This window comes from Colobus angolensis, unplaced genomic scaffold (genome assembly GCF_000951035.1).
Source record: "Colobus angolensis palliatus isolate OR3802 unplaced genomic scaffold, Cang.pa_1.0 Scaffold5, whole genome shotgun sequence".
Taxonomy (NCBI): Eukaryota; Metazoa; Chordata; class Mammalia; order Primates; family Cercopithecidae; genus Colobus; species Colobus angolensis.
The window spans coordinates 5,498,536-5,515,650 of record NW_012118487.1 but is presented as its reverse complement, the minus strand read 5'-3'; the positions used below and the strand labels follow the sequence as shown (position 1 = coordinate 5,515,650).

Below are 17,115 nucleotides of genomic sequence, written 5' to 3'. Positions count from 1 at the left end.
ACTTGGCAAGGTTATGATTGTTTGTTACAGCTTTGGTTATATTAACATACACATTAATATTTATAAATATTTGATGTCATGTTAATTTTTCATATAAGATGATTTATGTAATGTTGCTGTGCCCTGTTAGAGGGCATTTGCAATATGCTTCAAAAGGGAACTGAATTGATGTATGTTCTTTAAGGGAACTTGCCTATATATCACGGTTCTTACGATGCATTATTCTGAACAAAAGTATTTCAAAATAAATTATGTGAATTGTGGATTTACTCCATTAACATTTTAAATAAAACATAAAGGAAAAGATCATGCTGAAACTATTTGCTGCATTTTAAAAGGAGCTCTGTTCTCTTGGAGCAGAACAAAGTTTACTGAAAGACTCTTTTTCAAAAATGGAGTTATCAAGCAAGTAATGTTTTTGCAATTTTGTTTTAAATAATATATAGTCTATATAGCATGCAAACTAGGATATTCAGAAAAGTATATAAACTTGGGATGAAAAAAATCATAATGTTCTTGTTTCCCTTTGTCAATTTTCTTTTGCTAAAGTATATTTTACTGTGACCAAATTTGGACATTAAGGGAATTAAATATAAGTTCAGCAGGATATGTATAATAAATAAATCAAAAAGTTATTAAATGAATATTTGCTTTAGGTGAAAAAATTAATTTCTTTATAGGAAGTTTAATAGGTTTGTTTAGTATTATAGTAATGCTTTATAATATAGTTCATTGGTTCACATAACCAAATAATATTATTAATGATGTTTTACTTTTTTTTTGTTTTGGTCAAAAGGATAAAATATTTTATGTAAAATCTGTGGGAAAAATGCAGCCCTATTTTATACGGTAATACATTTTCCAATTGTAATGGATGTTACCTTATCCTTTTTTTTTCTATGTAGGCATTTTTTTAAGTATCATCTTGTAGTTATGCTATTAGCATATGAACTATTAATAAAATTTGAGTTTTGTACTTGTTTCTTTCTTTCTTTTATTATTTTTTACTTTTTTAAGAGATGGGTCTTGCTATGTTGCCTAGATTGGTCTTGAACTCCTGCACTCAAGCGATCCTCCTACTACAGCTTCCCAAAGTGCTGGGATTACAAACATGAGCCATTGATGCTGGGATTACAGGCATGAGCCACCAGTGCCTGGCCTGTACTTGTTTCTTTTCAATGATTTTAACTAGCCCTTCTATTGTTCCTTTTTCCCTACTAAGATTTGAGTTTTCTTTAAAGTGAACAATTCATTATTAACTTACTGTTCTTTTTTTCGTGTCTCTAAAACGACACATCACCCTGTGGTATAACACTAAGAACGAAGTTAGTAAATTTGAGAATTTTGGAAATCCTCCTTTAAAATATATAACTGGAATTGAATATTTTCTCCTAAATTTATCATCAAATAAGTAATCATTGTTACTTTTCACTTCATCCCTGGCACTGTATTAAATCTTTATATAACTAAAAAAATCAATTTCAGAAATTACCTTTGATTTGGCATTACAGAAGTTGGTTTGTTATTACTCTCCAGTTTCACAAAATCGACAATTAATTTGAGCAAAATGTAATAGACATTTTTCTCTCATATTTTCACACTGAAATTAATTCTGTCGTCAAAATTACTCACATTCCAAAAAAAATGAAAGCAGGTCATGAGGGAAGAAAATGCCTTAATTTGAGGCCACCCAGAAAGATTGATGGCAACAAAGCATGGAAAAAGGTGGGAATAGGGTTACATCCTGAAGTAACAGACAGCTAGCACTGTGCAAAGTATATGACTATTAAATTGTTTTAAATTCACACAATAAATATCATGTGAAAAAATGTTGCTAATGTACATAGTCACAAACAGCAGTCAGCAGTAGATAAATTGTGTTAAGTATAAATGATTTGAATGAATACCTACAGATATTTAGCTTAGAATATTTATAATACACACATGGCAATCTATTTATATTTCATAATATATAATACAAGGAGAAGGAAAATATGAGAAATGTGGTATTTTTTGAGTATCACAAATCTGTGTTGTCAAATATGAATCAGAACTTACTCTTCAGAATTCCTGCTTCCTGAATGAAGAAGAATCAAAAATTTAGAAGATGTAGTATTATATATGATCAAAATGTTACAAAGCATGGTAACTGAAATTAGCAAACATATCAGCAGAACCACCTTCCTTGAAAGAATATAATAGATCACCCATTAAGAAAAAAACAGAAATTAAAAACTTTAGGTGTCAAAGGATAGGTAATGAGGAAAGGATAATCAAAGAGTGGATTCCACAGAAAGGTTGGTGCTGTACTTTATGTTGCTGAAATAAGCCTTTTGCCAATTGATGTATAAGTAATCAAATTAAAAGTTTTCCATCTTACACTGATTCTTTTATAGGTAAAAGTATGCATTAGGTAAATAATAAATTAAGAAAAAGAAGGTCAATGTTCAATTGCAGTGTTTTAAAAGCGTCTTCCTTAAGATCATATGCACCCAAGAGACAATTAGCTTAAAACTATGACACTATAGTAGGCGAAAGAGATCTAGATACACAGACACATGCATACACACATAGATACACAAATAGATAAGCATATGTGAGGGTATCTCCAAATACAGTATACAAATCCATATTGAGTTGGCTACTGTTGTTCTTAATGTAAAGTTTCTAACGTAGTCGTAAAATTGCAAGGAAGTTAAAACGTCAGAATAGTTTACCACTCCAAATTAGATTGCGATATTTTATCTAAACCTAGGCAAAGCCAACTCTTTTTAAAAATACTCTTCAGAGAGGGTAGTCTCAGATATCATAACTACAAAAATAATGTGCAATTTAATTTAAATCTAGATTTTTATATTTAGAGACAATTTAGTTATAGAGTTAAAGAAATTATGACATTTCTAAATAAAGGTTTTACTGAATTAAAATACTATACTGCAAAGTAATTTTTCTAGGTGAATGTGGCAAAAATTCCATTAGTGGGATTCTCACCAAAATCTGATATCTAAAAAGAAAACTCATAGCAGATCAATACTAGTAAGATAAATGGATCAAACTTACATACATACAAATCACATTTCTTTTTATCGCTGATTACTACTTAGTAATACATTATTAACAGTCACGAAAACCATTGCACTATGTGTTAAAGTGACAGTGCAATAAATTAAGGCTTCACATCAAACCCCATGTAGGCCACTTTCGGAGGTATCTACTTCACTGGTCGGAGACATTTCCCTCAGTCAGTGTGCACATTTTCGTTACCAAGTAAAAGAAGTAGTTGTTGAATGAGCTGGAATGGCTCAACATAACATATTACCACAAAAAGAAAAAAAACATTTATAAATCCTGTATGCTTTCTTTTTTTCATCTTTGGATCTGGACAGTTGGTATTAGATAAAATGTTTAAGACGAAGCTGAAAGATTGTAGCATCATTTCACACAAATTACATTATATTTATTTTGAATTTTTCCTACATAAGCTGAACTAGAAGAAAATAATTGGTTAGATAAATGAAACGTATTAATAATAAACTCTAACTCTCTAAAGTTTAAACATTCTGTCTCATTTGATTCTCTTAATATCTTAAGAGAAGCTGATAGAGGACTATTACTTCTTGTGTGGCAGATTTAACCCCAGGATGAAATGAAATTCTTATTTGGTAACAGTTCAGTTTGTTGGTGATAATGGCGACCCTTGGTATTTCAAGTGCGTTTTTGGCCAGGTCATCTGCATAAGTGAATCTAAACTAATTATTTCAATAGACCTCTCTTATATAAACTATGTTAACGTAAACACTGTATAAACTCTAAATGTAGTGGGGGAGGTTGGGATGTGCAGAACGAAGAGACTGCTTTCTACAATTTAACCCTGAACATATGGCATGTCCATACATGTAAAATTAATGTGCCCAGTACAATCAATCATTTAATAGTTTATCAGTCATTGCAGATCACAGCAAAATATGTTTGGCCACACTACTATGCATCTGTTAGAAGATAAATCTAAATGGATAAAATGAGTTCAGGTCATAGTTCCTTTTTCTTTCTGTTTATGATTATGAATTTGTTATTTTACTAAATCTTTTGTAAAAGAAAAAAACCTCACCCGTGATTAGCATTGATTTATTTTATGTTCATTTTAGATTTGATATTAGCGTTTTTATCATGAATATATCATATCCATAAAAAGGCAAAGATACTGGGTTTACTTTCTGCTCTGGTTTCAGTTATTTATATTAAACTCTGCCTTTAGGAAGAGTTATGGGCAACCATTTTAGGGTTAATCTGTCACTGCCTGATTAAGTATGAAAGGAAACCATTCAAAAGTCACAAGAATGAAATGTAACAGAATGCACAAGGGGTCAATAAGGATGTGTATTTTTCCTTCCACTGTGATCTATTGCTATTCAGAACAATTGATTAGACAGGTTCATTATTGTTTTGCAACCACACATAAACCATTATTATCTGCCATTCACTCCCTAAGGTGTTCTAGTGGACAATTTTTCAATGATTTGTGATTTCAAATAGCAACAAACTTACAATTCACCTTGTTTAACTTCCCTGATCATTCAAAGAGGGGTAGCAACTTCTACAAGCTAAACAGTGGAGCAGCTACAGCCTTCCTGGAAATTTTTTATTAGACAAATGTTTATCACACCCAAACTGTGCTCAGTCCTTAATACAGTGATTTTACCTTATCCTGAATAAATTAATAATGGAGGAGGGAACTATCTTTCTGGAGCTGAAATCTTCTGTAAGTCTAGCCTTCAATCATCATTCAAAAATATGTGCTGAGGGTTGCATATAATGTTATTTAGAGAAATTGATAAAGGAATTATAAAATGCATTATAGGCCAGCCGCGGTGGCTCACGCCTGTAATACCAGCACTTTGGGAGGATGAGGTGGGTGGATCACAAGGTCAGGAGTTCAAGACCAGCCTAGCCAACATGGTGAAACCACGTATCTACTGAAAAAAAAAAAAAAAAAAAAAAAAAACATTAGCCAGATCTGGCAGTGAGTGCCTGTAATCCCAGCCACTCGGGAGGCTGAGGCATAGAATTGCTTGAACCTGGGAGGTGGAGGTTGCAGTGAGCTGAGATCACACCACTGCACTCCAGCCTGGGCAACAGAGCGAGAATCTGTCTCAAAAAAAAAAATGTGTTATATTAGGAACAATTTTATTGTAAATCTGTACAGCATATAAAACAAAGGAAGATGAGCAAAATTGCTGTGGAACAGGACCTAAAGTTTTGTCAGGTTCAATTTTTTCATATTATAAAATGACTTTTCTCAAAAGCAGACTCAAGCAATAAAGTATTTTCTTTGTGGAATTCACATTGGGGTGTATATGTGTTCTTAAGAGGCATTGCCCTTTCATTAAACTCTAGTTCATAGTTCTGTGTGTGTGTATGATTTTATATGTGTGTAACTAACATGATCAGAGCAGGTTCTATTCCTCCTAGAAACATGTGTCATTCTTAGTGTTTGGGCTCTGGAAAAAGATTAATTAATCCTGGTTTTTCTACTTACATTGGACAAATTACTCACTTTTCAATGTATGATCTTTAAAATGAGGAAAATAATAGTAACGACTTTTGACGTTGTTATGAGGACTCCATGAGACAATGTGTGTTATGCGGTGGGCACGTTGTCTGCAAGAAAACAGGCATGTAGGCCAGGCGGGTCAGGAGGAGGAGGGAAAATAGGATGCAGACCAGGTAACTGCAGTAGTCAAGACAACATAAAAAGAAAGACTTGTTTTTATGCTTTTCCCACTACTTATAATAAGGACTTTAAATATGCAATATAAGAGAAAACAGGGTCGCATCCTTAAGTGTAATCATAGTACTTTGTTAAAAGTCACATCCTTCAGAGACAAGTAATTGCAAAAGAAGGAAGTGAAGATGGCAGGGTAGTGATAATGCTTTATGTTAAAAATGTAAGGGCTTTCAGCATGAGCAATGCTTATGAAAACCATCCTAGAAATAGCATGGGATGCTGACCTGTAAATGCCTAGCTTCCAAATAAAGCTCTTAATTTTTTTTGATATATTTATTCGGGATTTCTATTAAAGGTTACACAAGTTGAGTTAGTTTCTATTCCACTTCACAAACAGCATTCTTTAATTTCTGATAATAAATAGAACTAATACATATTTAAAGGTTCATCCCAAAATTTATATAATTTTAGAATCATATATAAAATATTAAACAAGATAGCCAGCAAAAATTTGTATACAGTGTTCCTAGTATTAAAATACATAGAAAATGCCATCTCGGTTTATGACTCTTAGAAAATATAATCCAAAATTGAATTTTGAAGTGTCACTGAATCTTCAGCTGGAATTTCTCGTGGCAGATACTCTCACCCTTTTCATTTTGTGAATTTTGATTTCTTTCTTAAGTGCGAATATGTCACTCCTGAAAATAATTCTACTATAGTTATTTGCAACAACTTCTTTTTAATAGGGAAATGTTAAAACTGAAATCTATATTTACATTATGAAAAATATTTAACCCAGGGCAATATTTCTCAAACTTCCCTTTGAGTAAGAATGTTCTGGAAGAGTTGTTTAAAATGCTAATTTACTGGTTCTATCCTTGGGGATTCTGATTCCCTACAGCTGAAACAGGGCCCAGGAATGTATATTTTCTCAAGAACCCTCAGGTGATTCTGATTACAGGGGGTCTAAAGGCAACAATTAGAAAATTATTGGTCCAGGGCTACCATAGATGGTTACAGCCTATTTGTCATCAAGATAATCTTCAAATTTCAATAAAGAACCTCTTTATTATCAACATTATTCCAAAATGTAGTAAAGATTGATTTCTAATAAGTTTAAAAATAAATATTGCCTGTACCATGGCCTGATTTAAATCTAGTTTCTAAGTAACACTGTAAACTCTTGAGGCAATATTCTAGTACTCACCGATCAGTGTATATAGAGACTAAAGATAAATGCAGAGCTCCATTAAGCCAGGACTCTAAGCTAGGAATCTCACATGCCCCCTCTCTTCCTTGCAGTATCCTCTTAGTTTATCTTCAGTTTAAGCTTGTTCTCCCCTCTCTTTCCCCTAACTCAGATTCTCTCACTGCCAATTTCCTCCCTCTTTATAGACTCTTAGCTTATAATCTTCTCACGGCCTACTTTTTTTTCCTCCTAGATATCTTATCCAAGGATAAAAGAGGGGAAGGTGAATCCTGGTCTTTCATAGATTTTGTGGATTAAAAGTGCTGGACTTGGAGTATACGGCTAAGAAAGAAGTGTTAGGTAAACACAGAAAGAAATGTGGATGCTTCTCTGCCCAGGCTAGATTCTTCTTTCTCCCAGTCTGCTCTAGAAATGCCTGGCTTCTTATGTTTTTCACTGAAGCAAAGCCAGAGCTACACCTTCATCAGGTAAACTAAAAATCAGATCATATGGCCCATAGGAGCTTGATGTATTTCAGTATGACTCCTTTAATATTTCATGGCTTTATTCCACAACTGTCTTGTCTTAGAAATGCATCACACCACAGAGCAAACCAAGCTTTGCTGTCTTAAGCACCAAAAATGAACCAAAGTTTGGCCAGGTGTGGTGGCTCACGCCTGTAATCCCAGCACTTTGGGAGGCTGAGGAGGGTGGATCACAAGGTCAGGAGATTGAGACCATCCTGGCCAACATGGTGAAACCCCATCTCTACTAAAAATACAAAAATTAGCGGGGTGTGGTGATGCACGCCTGTAGTCCGAGCTACTCAGGAGACTGTGGTAGGAGAATCGCTTGAACCTGGGAGGCGGACACTGCAGTGAGCCGAGATCTCACCACTGCACTCCAGCCTAGTGACAGGGCGAGACTCCATCTCAAAAAAAAAAAAACAACAAAAAACAAATCCAAAAGTGATCCACAGTTTTAGGCAAGAGCAAAGCGGATAGCTTTACCTAGAATGTTGTTAGAAATATCTTTCTTTGCCTCACTTGGGACGTGTGTACCATAAGAGTAGTGGTGTTTCTGCTGTCATCTTTAAGCAAACAAAGAATTCCATGACACATGAAGATGACTGTTTAGGCTTCCAGACTGAGGTAATTAATGCAACTGTGGCCTCGTGTACTTCTGACATCAGGATTTATGGATGACCCAGGTTTAGTCTCTTAGAAAAATCAGCTATGAGTTGAATACAGACTTGAAGTGAAAGTAAAGAAGCAATAAAATATCAAAATCTTATGTTGTATTTTAAATTTCTAAAGTCTTAAGGAAGTTGTTTGTCTATGTCCATTTCAAATGGGTATAATGGTCCATGACAGGCTTTGAGAAAATAGGCTATGAGCATGAACTTCATCGTAAGTATGTTGTTAAGAGTGGCAGTCGTATTGATGATGTAAACATCTTTCCTCTCCTGGCATTAACAGACAGAAATGTGACTTGTACATTCAGTCTCTCCCCACCAACACATATGCAAGCAAAATGTGAAACTCACCTCTCTGCTTACATATCTTTAGTTGATAGTTCACAGACAAGAAGTTTTGTGAGACTGAACCCGAAATGATCTGTTAATGATTTGGGATTTTAAACAGTTTGCTCTGAAAGCTGGTTCTTGTAATCAAGTTTGACATGAAAATAGCACTGTCATTAAATTCAAGGAAATACCACAGTTTAATGCTTAATCACATTAAATTTCGGATAATTTGTATGTCGTGAAGCTGTATTTTGGAAACATCGGTTGGAGCTTTAGTACTGAGCAGACCATGTATCTATATAGACTCTTAGTCTCAGGGCACTTCAGTATCAAGTTGTAGTTTTGGAAAGCTGGTATGGAAAAAAAAAAAAAACGCCTGTTTATTAATTGCATTGAAATGTTTTAGGGCATACCTACATGTAATTAAAGTGGCAATGATAGCAAATAATAGGGCTACAATTACTTTCTTCTAGAACCAGTTTCTTTCTTTCAAGGGAAAAATTCTTGCCCCGTCACTTGCCCCATGAATTTCCAGGAGTGTTTCTTGCCTCTGATTTGAAGCATGTTAATGTTGTTCTTTTTCAAGCAGTTCTGATTCTTTGTCCTATACATTTTTGTGGATAGATGTTGTCTGGGTGATGGAAGGGTAGAGATTAAATTGAATTTCTTGCAGGGTCAGTTTACATAGTGAGTTCTGAAAGCACTGAGTGGAAGATTTACATTTTCACGCAAAATCATTGAAATTATGGTGAGTAAAACATATGATAAGGATGTTAACATATACCTAATAGATCACCCATACTCACGTGGGAGTTTTAGTAGTTCTTAGTAATTCCATTTACTTGACACAAATGGTTGTAGCTGATTGCTCTAACCTATCACCATACCTTGAGCAAAACAACGGATGGCATTCAATAAGGAGTTAGGATCCATTAAAGAGAAGCCCATTATAACAGCTTATACAATCTACAATGCAAATGAGAACACTGTTTCAACATAAGATGAAAAAGGCATTCTGAAAGAGGCTCAAGTATTTTCTAAATTTTAACAAAGCACTAGTCTTGACTCCTAAGATTTCTTAAATATTTTTCAAAGTGTCAACTCAGAATTGTGGAATATGTCTTTTGTCTTCCCACTGTAAGGATTCAAACTTCTCATAATGCACAGAAAGATCTCCAGTCAGGATCTCCCCCACCCAATACAACGTTGTGTTAAACTTCATCCAGTTGTCCAGCTAATTCTTATGCTTCTCCAATTTTATTGGATATGATGTTTTTATTGGGGTTCATGGAAGCATGGCTAATGATATCAGCAAGCTTTGTAATTTCTCACTGCCAGTTTTCTACACAACTTACACTTTTGTCACTCAAACTGCACCAAATTGCTCCAACAATTAATCTTAAAGTGCAGGAGTAGGGGGACTTTTAAATGGACCCCTTCTTGGGATTTTGTGTTAAAAACAGAAAAGTTCCCATGAGTGAAGGGGGTAAGTTAGCTTTTCCAGCCTCTGCCTCTCCCCAAGTCTCACTCTTCTCTACCACCCCGCAAAAGGAATGAATTACATTTCTCTTCTTGTCCTTTAAATGAATAGCATAGTTTGGGTGAAATTATCGGGCAATTGCATGCCTTTTATGCAGATAATGCTATTTGATGAAAGCGGTGTTTTGATCTGCTAAGGATAATACAGATCCAGGGTTGGATTCATTGGTGAGAGTAAAGCTGTCTTCTGTGATAACTTCATCTCAGCATGAGGTCAGACGGGGAAAACTGGGATGGGGGATTAAAAAATGACACAGTCAGAGCAGTATTCAGTTCCCTGCTGTGCTCCTGGCTGCACACTATAGCTTATGTTTCTGATCTGTTATGGTATTGTCTGCCTTTCTCTCTCGGAGCAGAAAGAGATTGCTTAAAACTTTTCTTTTTTCAGCTAGAGGGATTAGTTCTGTGCAGTTTTTTTAATTAAAGAAACTGTATCTTTTTCAAGGCAATTTAAAGCTGCAAGAGAAGAACCATCAACATCCATAACTTAGTACTATTATCTGTAACAAAGTGTAAGCTCTAAACTTGATATTCAGAAATAGGGGAAAGGAGCTATAGAATTCTGTTGTATTTTTAACCTTCAGTGGTTGCTCCAATCCCTAAATGAAGAATAGTAAATAAATTATTTTGTATAAGTCCTGAATATGTTTCTGTAAGTAGTAACTTTCAGCCTTTTTGCTTTTTTAGCTTAGCTGAGCTTGCTTAATTAAATCTTCATGATGATAGCGAAGTGCACTTGAAAATGGTGTAAGAGGAAATAGATTTGACTATATATCCTCTTTTTTACCCAGAGATCATTTTTAAACATTTCCATTCTACTGAAAGTGATAACAGTAGAAAATGTCTGCTTAATATGGGCAATTTGCATTTAAACAGTGCAAAGTACAACATTATGGTACTTTATCACGACGAATCTTTGCATTTGTGATAAGCGGTCATCATCTTTATTAATCTGAGGGGAGCATGGATTGAATCTATCCAAAGTGATGATGAATTTGTCAGGACATATACATTTGAGTTGAATTTATAGCTCAATTTAACCCAGGTTAATGTCGAAAATCCTCAAATGTTTCCAATAAGGCCCATATGGTTATCACTTTACAAAGCACACAGGCTCTGCGCTTCAGTTGCAACATACACATCTCCAACTAAATTCCATGCCAGATCAATTAGAAACAGTCCTCCTGAGCAGACAGGGACAAACAGAGATTGTTTCCCCAATACCAGCTGAACCGTTGTCTTGAAGAAATGAAAAGCAGTCATCTTAGGCTCTACACTTCTTACCACTAAAAATCCAAAGGAAAGGTGGAAGACAATAGGGTTTTATAAATAATGTCATATTTAATGTAAAAACGTGAGTATCTACACGTTATAGGAGCTTGCTACAATTTGTTTCCAAATTTCAATAAATATCATATCCTACTGAAAAAGAGAAAACCAAAATTTGATCTCTTTGCCTTTTCTCATTGTTTTTGTCTTTACTTTAAATTATGTTTCTGAGGAAAGTCAACCAAGGTCAAAAGTGGTTCGTTGTAATGACCAGAATTTTAAAATGATGTCCCATTAAGAACTTGATGGTAGAGAAGAAAAACGTGTACTTAAATACGTTTTCGAGGTAAATTTTATTTATGACATACCCCTATTTAAAAAAGAAAGTCAGAAGGGCTAAAGACAATGAAAATATTTTATTCCTGTATCCACTCATTCATTCAACAAACATTTATTGAGCAGCTCCTCTATGCCAGCCCATGGGCTAGGCTTGTGTGTCCAAAGAGGCATAAGGTTGAGCCCCTACACTCCAAGAGTGCTCAGCTATTAGGAAAGACCTATCCAAAACACAGTGCCATCCTTTATTACATGCAGAACACACAGTGGAAGCACTGCCAAGGAAGGAGAGTATCACTAATAGGTGCTTACAAAGCTATGTGTTCTAGGGCTCCGGATGCAAGGCATTCCAGACTAAGAGGTCACCAAAGGGAGGAGAAAGAGTAGGGCACTTCCGGGAAATAAAAAGATGTTCAATTTGTCTGATACTGAATTACCGTCACTTGATGCCTATATTTTTTACCTATATTTACAAGTTAACATATAAGCTGGAACCTAAAATATCTAAAGGGTGTTGTTTTACTAAAACATTGTCCTGTAATGTCACTACTTTATCATAAACCTTGCCAGCACCTAATGCCTACCTTGAGTACGCTATATACGCTTCTCACTGAAAAGTTGTTTATAGAAAATATGACAGATTTTAAAAGGCACTCCATGATAACTCTTAATTATAAAGGTTCCAACTTTCAGTGTGGAATAATGTAGCAAGTTTTAAACACATTCACAGAGCTAAACCAAAACCGAAAGTTCCACATGTTCAAAGATGCTGGTGTTCAAAATGCTTTGCAAAACCTGGGGTCTTTTATGAGGCTCCAGCCAAAGCAAGGGAGCCTTTGGGTGGTGCTACGCAAATGCCTTTTCACCGAAGGCTGGAGCCACGCATAGGCCAGGTTTACGCCATGGAATACAAGCAAATGTACTGGAGAAGCATGGTCCCAATTAAAGGTTGCTTCGTCTCATCACCAGTCCATTTGGTGGCTCCAAAATGCATGCACATTGAGAGAGGCTTATCTTGCTTTAATTAAGATAATGAAAACATATTTTCCTCTACAAACAGTCATTTAATTTTATGACTTTGTCAGTGATCGAATTAAAATATTTTTTTTTTATAGTTCCCTCAATCTAACAGCCAAGGGATAAGTTATTTTTTGTCAGTGGGGGGAAAACCCCACCCAATAATATCTTTAAGGCTACTTGAGAGACTTCCATGTAAAATTTCAGTTTTAGTGTTGTTCACTGTTGCAGATTAATTCCTTGCTACCTGTGAAGCCATTTGTGTAAGGCAAACACCTCAGGTGCGTAGAATTTGGGTTTTGCTCGGTGGCTACCAGCCTCTAGCCTGTGTTCTAAAGTGGCCCATCACCTATTTGCTGTTCTCAGTTGAGACATAACCTTCTTTTGGGTATATGTGGGTTACTGGCTTTCCTGGTCCTGAGGGGTGAGCTGGAAGGTCTAGGTACCTGAGATTTGGCTCCCCTGCTCATTTCTACCCCGTTCCTCATCGTTCCTAGGGTCTCCTGAGTGGGAGAGGTTGCAGCCGGCGCAGCCACTGGGTTTGAACCCAGCAGGCAGGCCGCTCAGGCCTCAGGTTTGCTAGAGCAGATGTAATAACGTCCAAAGAATAGGTAAACTCGAGTGATGTCCACAAGTCTCCTTGGAGAGCCTAATACCTGCCTCACCCGGCGGTCCCCTTCTGCACGCCTGAAAGCCTCGCGTGTCAAAGGAGGAAGTGGCTGCGGAGACCGTCGAGTCTGCACGGGAGAGAGGCACAAACGGCTGCTACCCGGCCCTTCAGGTCCAAGCTGGCTCTTGAGGACAGGAGGAGAAACGGACAGCCCCCAAAGGGGAGAAAGGGAAGGCGCGTGTGATGCTGACTAAAATGGACAGGTGTCACCTTCAGGTGGGCAGCGCCACTTGGCTGAGAGTTGGCCCATGGGGAGGCGGTGGAGCGGCAGGGCGGGGTGCTGGTGGCCTTGCCTCAGTAGTGGGGCAAGAGCCTGGCTCCTCTTCCCCAAAATGAATCCGGAGGTTCCGCCCATTATTTTCTCCCTAAGGACTTTTTAGAGGCTTGCAAAGGCCCCAGGCATGCGTTCCTAAGAGTAGGGGTAGGCGAGGGGAGCTGGGCCACATTTTCCTTTCGGAGAGCTGCGCATCTGTGTGACAAGAGGGGCCCACGGGAGGGCGATGCCGCCAGCTCCGTCCCATTATCCCGAGCACTACCGGCTGCGTTCACACCGCAGAGTCACCAGCTGCGCCGGGCAGTTTGCTGAGAGGGGCCAGAGGCTTGCAAAACAGAGAGCGATGTCTTGCATTTCTTCTCTCGCTCCAGTTTTTATTGCTGTGGAGGGCACGGCGTGAGCTGCCCGCCATCCCCGCCCTCTCTTGACAACAGCTCAGTGAGGCAAAAACCATGATGGTCACGTAGCGAGCTGCCTCTCTGCTTTCCAGGGATTCATTTGAAGGAGGAAGCGTGTGGTAGTTTGGCACTGCACAACATCAGCTTTTCCTAGCGGCCTCAAATGATGGAACTTCTTTGTATGAGAGACAGAGAGAGAGAGACCCAAATTGAACACACGTAAGCTGCGTGGATTACGGGCGCAGGCAGACGTAGAGGAGGACCGACCCCTGCGCGCTTTGTCCACCAGCGACGCCTGGCATAGAGTGCGCAGGGCCGTATTAATGAGTTCTAGAGCATTTTTTTTCTATATTGCAAGCATAGTGTAAATGCTCAGCATTGCGTACTGAAAAACTTTTAATCTCATGTAAGAAGGAACTGGGCTAGAGACAGGAGCCAAGATTTATTGCCATTTCTAAGTTTTACGAGTTCTATTGTTTCCTACCTTTATCACCAGCGTTAGCTGTAATGAGGATTCTAGGAAAAAAGAAGCATCCCCCAACTCCCACAATGTAGCACTTCAGTTCTGGCCTCTTTAGGATTGGGGCAGTGTCTCATCTCTATTGTGTATTCCTAGATAGTAGGAGGGAGTCTCACTTACATATTTATAAAAGTTTTAAAGACCTAATACTTTTGTGTGTGTGGGGGAACTGGGCCACAAAAGTGCTTTATGAGTTTCCTTACGATCATGTCTGGATTCAAATTTCAAGTAGTCTGCATGCTCTTCATGTAATATCTGGGACATATCTTCATAATTGACAAGCTTTTTTTTTTTTTAATAATGAGAATGCTTAGAATGAGTGGGGGATATCATTAATTCGCCCCCATGACCTTATCTTTTTCAAGTGTGAAATTCAGTGGCAGAAGGAGATGGATCTATCCCAGGGTGACTCTAGATTCTTCCCGCAAAGATGTGCGTGTGCTGCTTTCCGGGTCGGGTTCGCTTACTACCAAGACTTCTCTACTTAACGCGCTGCCCTCGGGCACTTAGCAACTTCGGGAACACGGGCTGTGGGTCTGGGCACACTGGTTCGAGTTCGAGTTTAGAGATTCTCCTCCCTTCTAGCCCAAACTTTGGAGAAACTATCATAAAGGTTCAGGCTTTCCTAGGAGGCATCGTCCGTGTTCTCCCAGTGCTCGATCTGTTTCTGGTTCTGCACGGCAGTTAAAAATGCAAGTGGACTTCCTAACGGCGGAGTACAGGTACAGGTCAGCGGAATCCTCCGCTCTGAAGCTGAAAGTGGACGGTGGCGCGAGGAGGCTGGGAGCGCACCAGTCTCCGCCACGCTTCCAAGGAGAGGTCGGCGGCGGCCGGGGCAGGCCTGGTCGCCGGGTCTCAGCCCTCCACGGATGGACTGCGGGTCCCTGGGGAAGGCGGGGAGATGCTCGGGCGCCCACGGGGGAGCCGCACGCACTCGACAGTCCCAAGCGCGCATGCCCCACCTCTGCCACCGCCCCGTCCCGGACCCGAAAGGAGCCTGAAGGATCCCACGGACCGTCGAGCCAGAGAGCGGTTCTGCTCAGGTCGCCCATTCGGAGCTACAAAGCTCTGGAACTTCCAGCAGTTTTGGAAGCTCCGGGGGAGGACTTTCCTGCAGATAGGGGGCGGGGGCTGGGGAGCGGGCAGCCGGGAGCCAGCGCTGCGGTGGGTAGAAAGTGGCAGTGTCTTGGGAGGAGCAGCAAACTTTTTTTTCCCTCCCACAGCAAACAAAATCGAGGCAGGGACAGTGTTCGGCTGCTAATCTGAGGGGAGAATGGAGAGGAAGGAAGAGTAGTAAAAGCGGGGAGTGGAGCCTTCGGAGGACTCCCGGGTCCGCTCCTGGCAAGGTGATGCTGGGCGGAGGCCTAGGTGCTTGAAGCCGGGGGGCAGGCAATTGTTCTGCTACAGTGCCGAATGGGGCTGGTAAGGAAGTCTGAGTGTTTACTGCCTCCCTTCCCTGTCCAAAGGTCATTTGCTCTTTTCGGTCTCGGACGAAAGGACACTGTGGGAAGGAAGGCGCGGGTCATTTTCAGAGGCTCCGCAAAGGACGGGCCGCCTACCGGGGGTGGAAATCCTTAATTACACCCTTCTGCCTCGGAATCCGTCTTCCTGGCAGTGTCTTGCACTCCCACCTCCTCGGGTGACTCAGCTGACCTGAAATGCCCACCCCTACGGAAGATCAAGAAAAGTAGTTTTCTAAGAAGGTTAGAGGTTTGATTACACAGAGAAGTGTTTCCACTTAAGTCCAAAGCAATTACCCGCCCCCTCCCCCAGGGCCGCCTCGCCGCCACCCGTAGCAGAAAAGGACAGACTCCCACGCACGTACCCCCGCACTTTGTTGGTGCGTGTGAATTTCAAATGACGCAGTAAGTTCATTAGTGTTTGCAATCAGCGGCGGGCAGACCCCTCATCAGAGCCGAAAGCCGGCAAGAGCCATTCATCAGCGTGAAGTGTTATTCACGGATGACCCCTAAATCACGGCGAGAGTAGTTGAGGCACTGATTGGTCACAGCATGGGAGCCTCGGTGCTTTCCCGAACCCGACGCGGCCGGGAGGAGGGAAAGAGGGAGGGGCGGCGAACGTGGTTCAGTCCGGCAAATCCCATTTGACAGAAAAAGGCAGTAAACGGGGAATCTCTTTTTTTGAATAAAGAAGAAGAAATAAAGTACCTGTCATCTTGACAAGTGGCGGAGCAGAGGAGTCAAGGATTATAAATGATCACAGCCAGGTCCAGCTCGCCCCGTGATTGGGCTCTCCCGCGATCTGCACCGGGGGAAGCGCATGGTAGGCTCCTCTCCTTTCCTCCTCTCCCTCGCACACTCCCGCACACACACACACACACACACACACACACACACGGACACGTGTACGCGCCCGGGCTCGGGCACACTCGGCCCGGCGCGTCCCCCGCCGCACAATTACGGTCCTGGATGCCGCTCCCCGGCCGGGCGTCCCGGGGGCCTCCTCACCTGGCCCTTCTCGCCTTCCTCCTCCCTCGCCTCCCCGGTCCTCCCGCTCGCGGGCCGAGCCCCGAAAACTCCGACCCGGCCTGGTCCGCCGCCTTGGAGGAGGCTGGAAGGGCCGGCGGGCGGGGAGAGGGGGAGCGCGGGGGAGAGCAAGAAAGTGAACTCATTGGCGCGCCAGCGCCCTC

General features: G+C 40.1%; 1 protein-coding gene and 1 pseudogene across 2 annotated transcripts in view; one reads left to right on the top strand and one right to left on the bottom strand.

Annotated features, from left to right (window-relative positions):
* Nucleotides 1–14,296: 14,296 nt before the first annotated feature.
* Nucleotides 14,297–17,110, bottom strand: LOC105524360 (annotated as a pseudogene). Its single transcript, XR_001003744.1, has 4 exons — nt 16,934–17,110; nt 16,634–16,727; nt 16,291–16,434; nt 14,297–16,133 (listed from the first exon to the last, which is right to left on the bottom strand). The product of XR_001003744.1 is annotated as an uncharacterized LOC105524360 (transcript).
* The window catches only part of TENM3 (teneurin transmembrane protein 3), a 662,376-nt gene continuing 661,837 nt past the window's right edge, over nt 16,577–17,115 (top strand). Inside the window, exon 1 of the mRNA XM_011959575.1 lies at nt 16,577–16,748. The gene's annotated coding sequence lies outside the window, so the exon portion shown is untranslated. The remainder of the gene's footprint in view (nt 16,749–17,115) is intronic.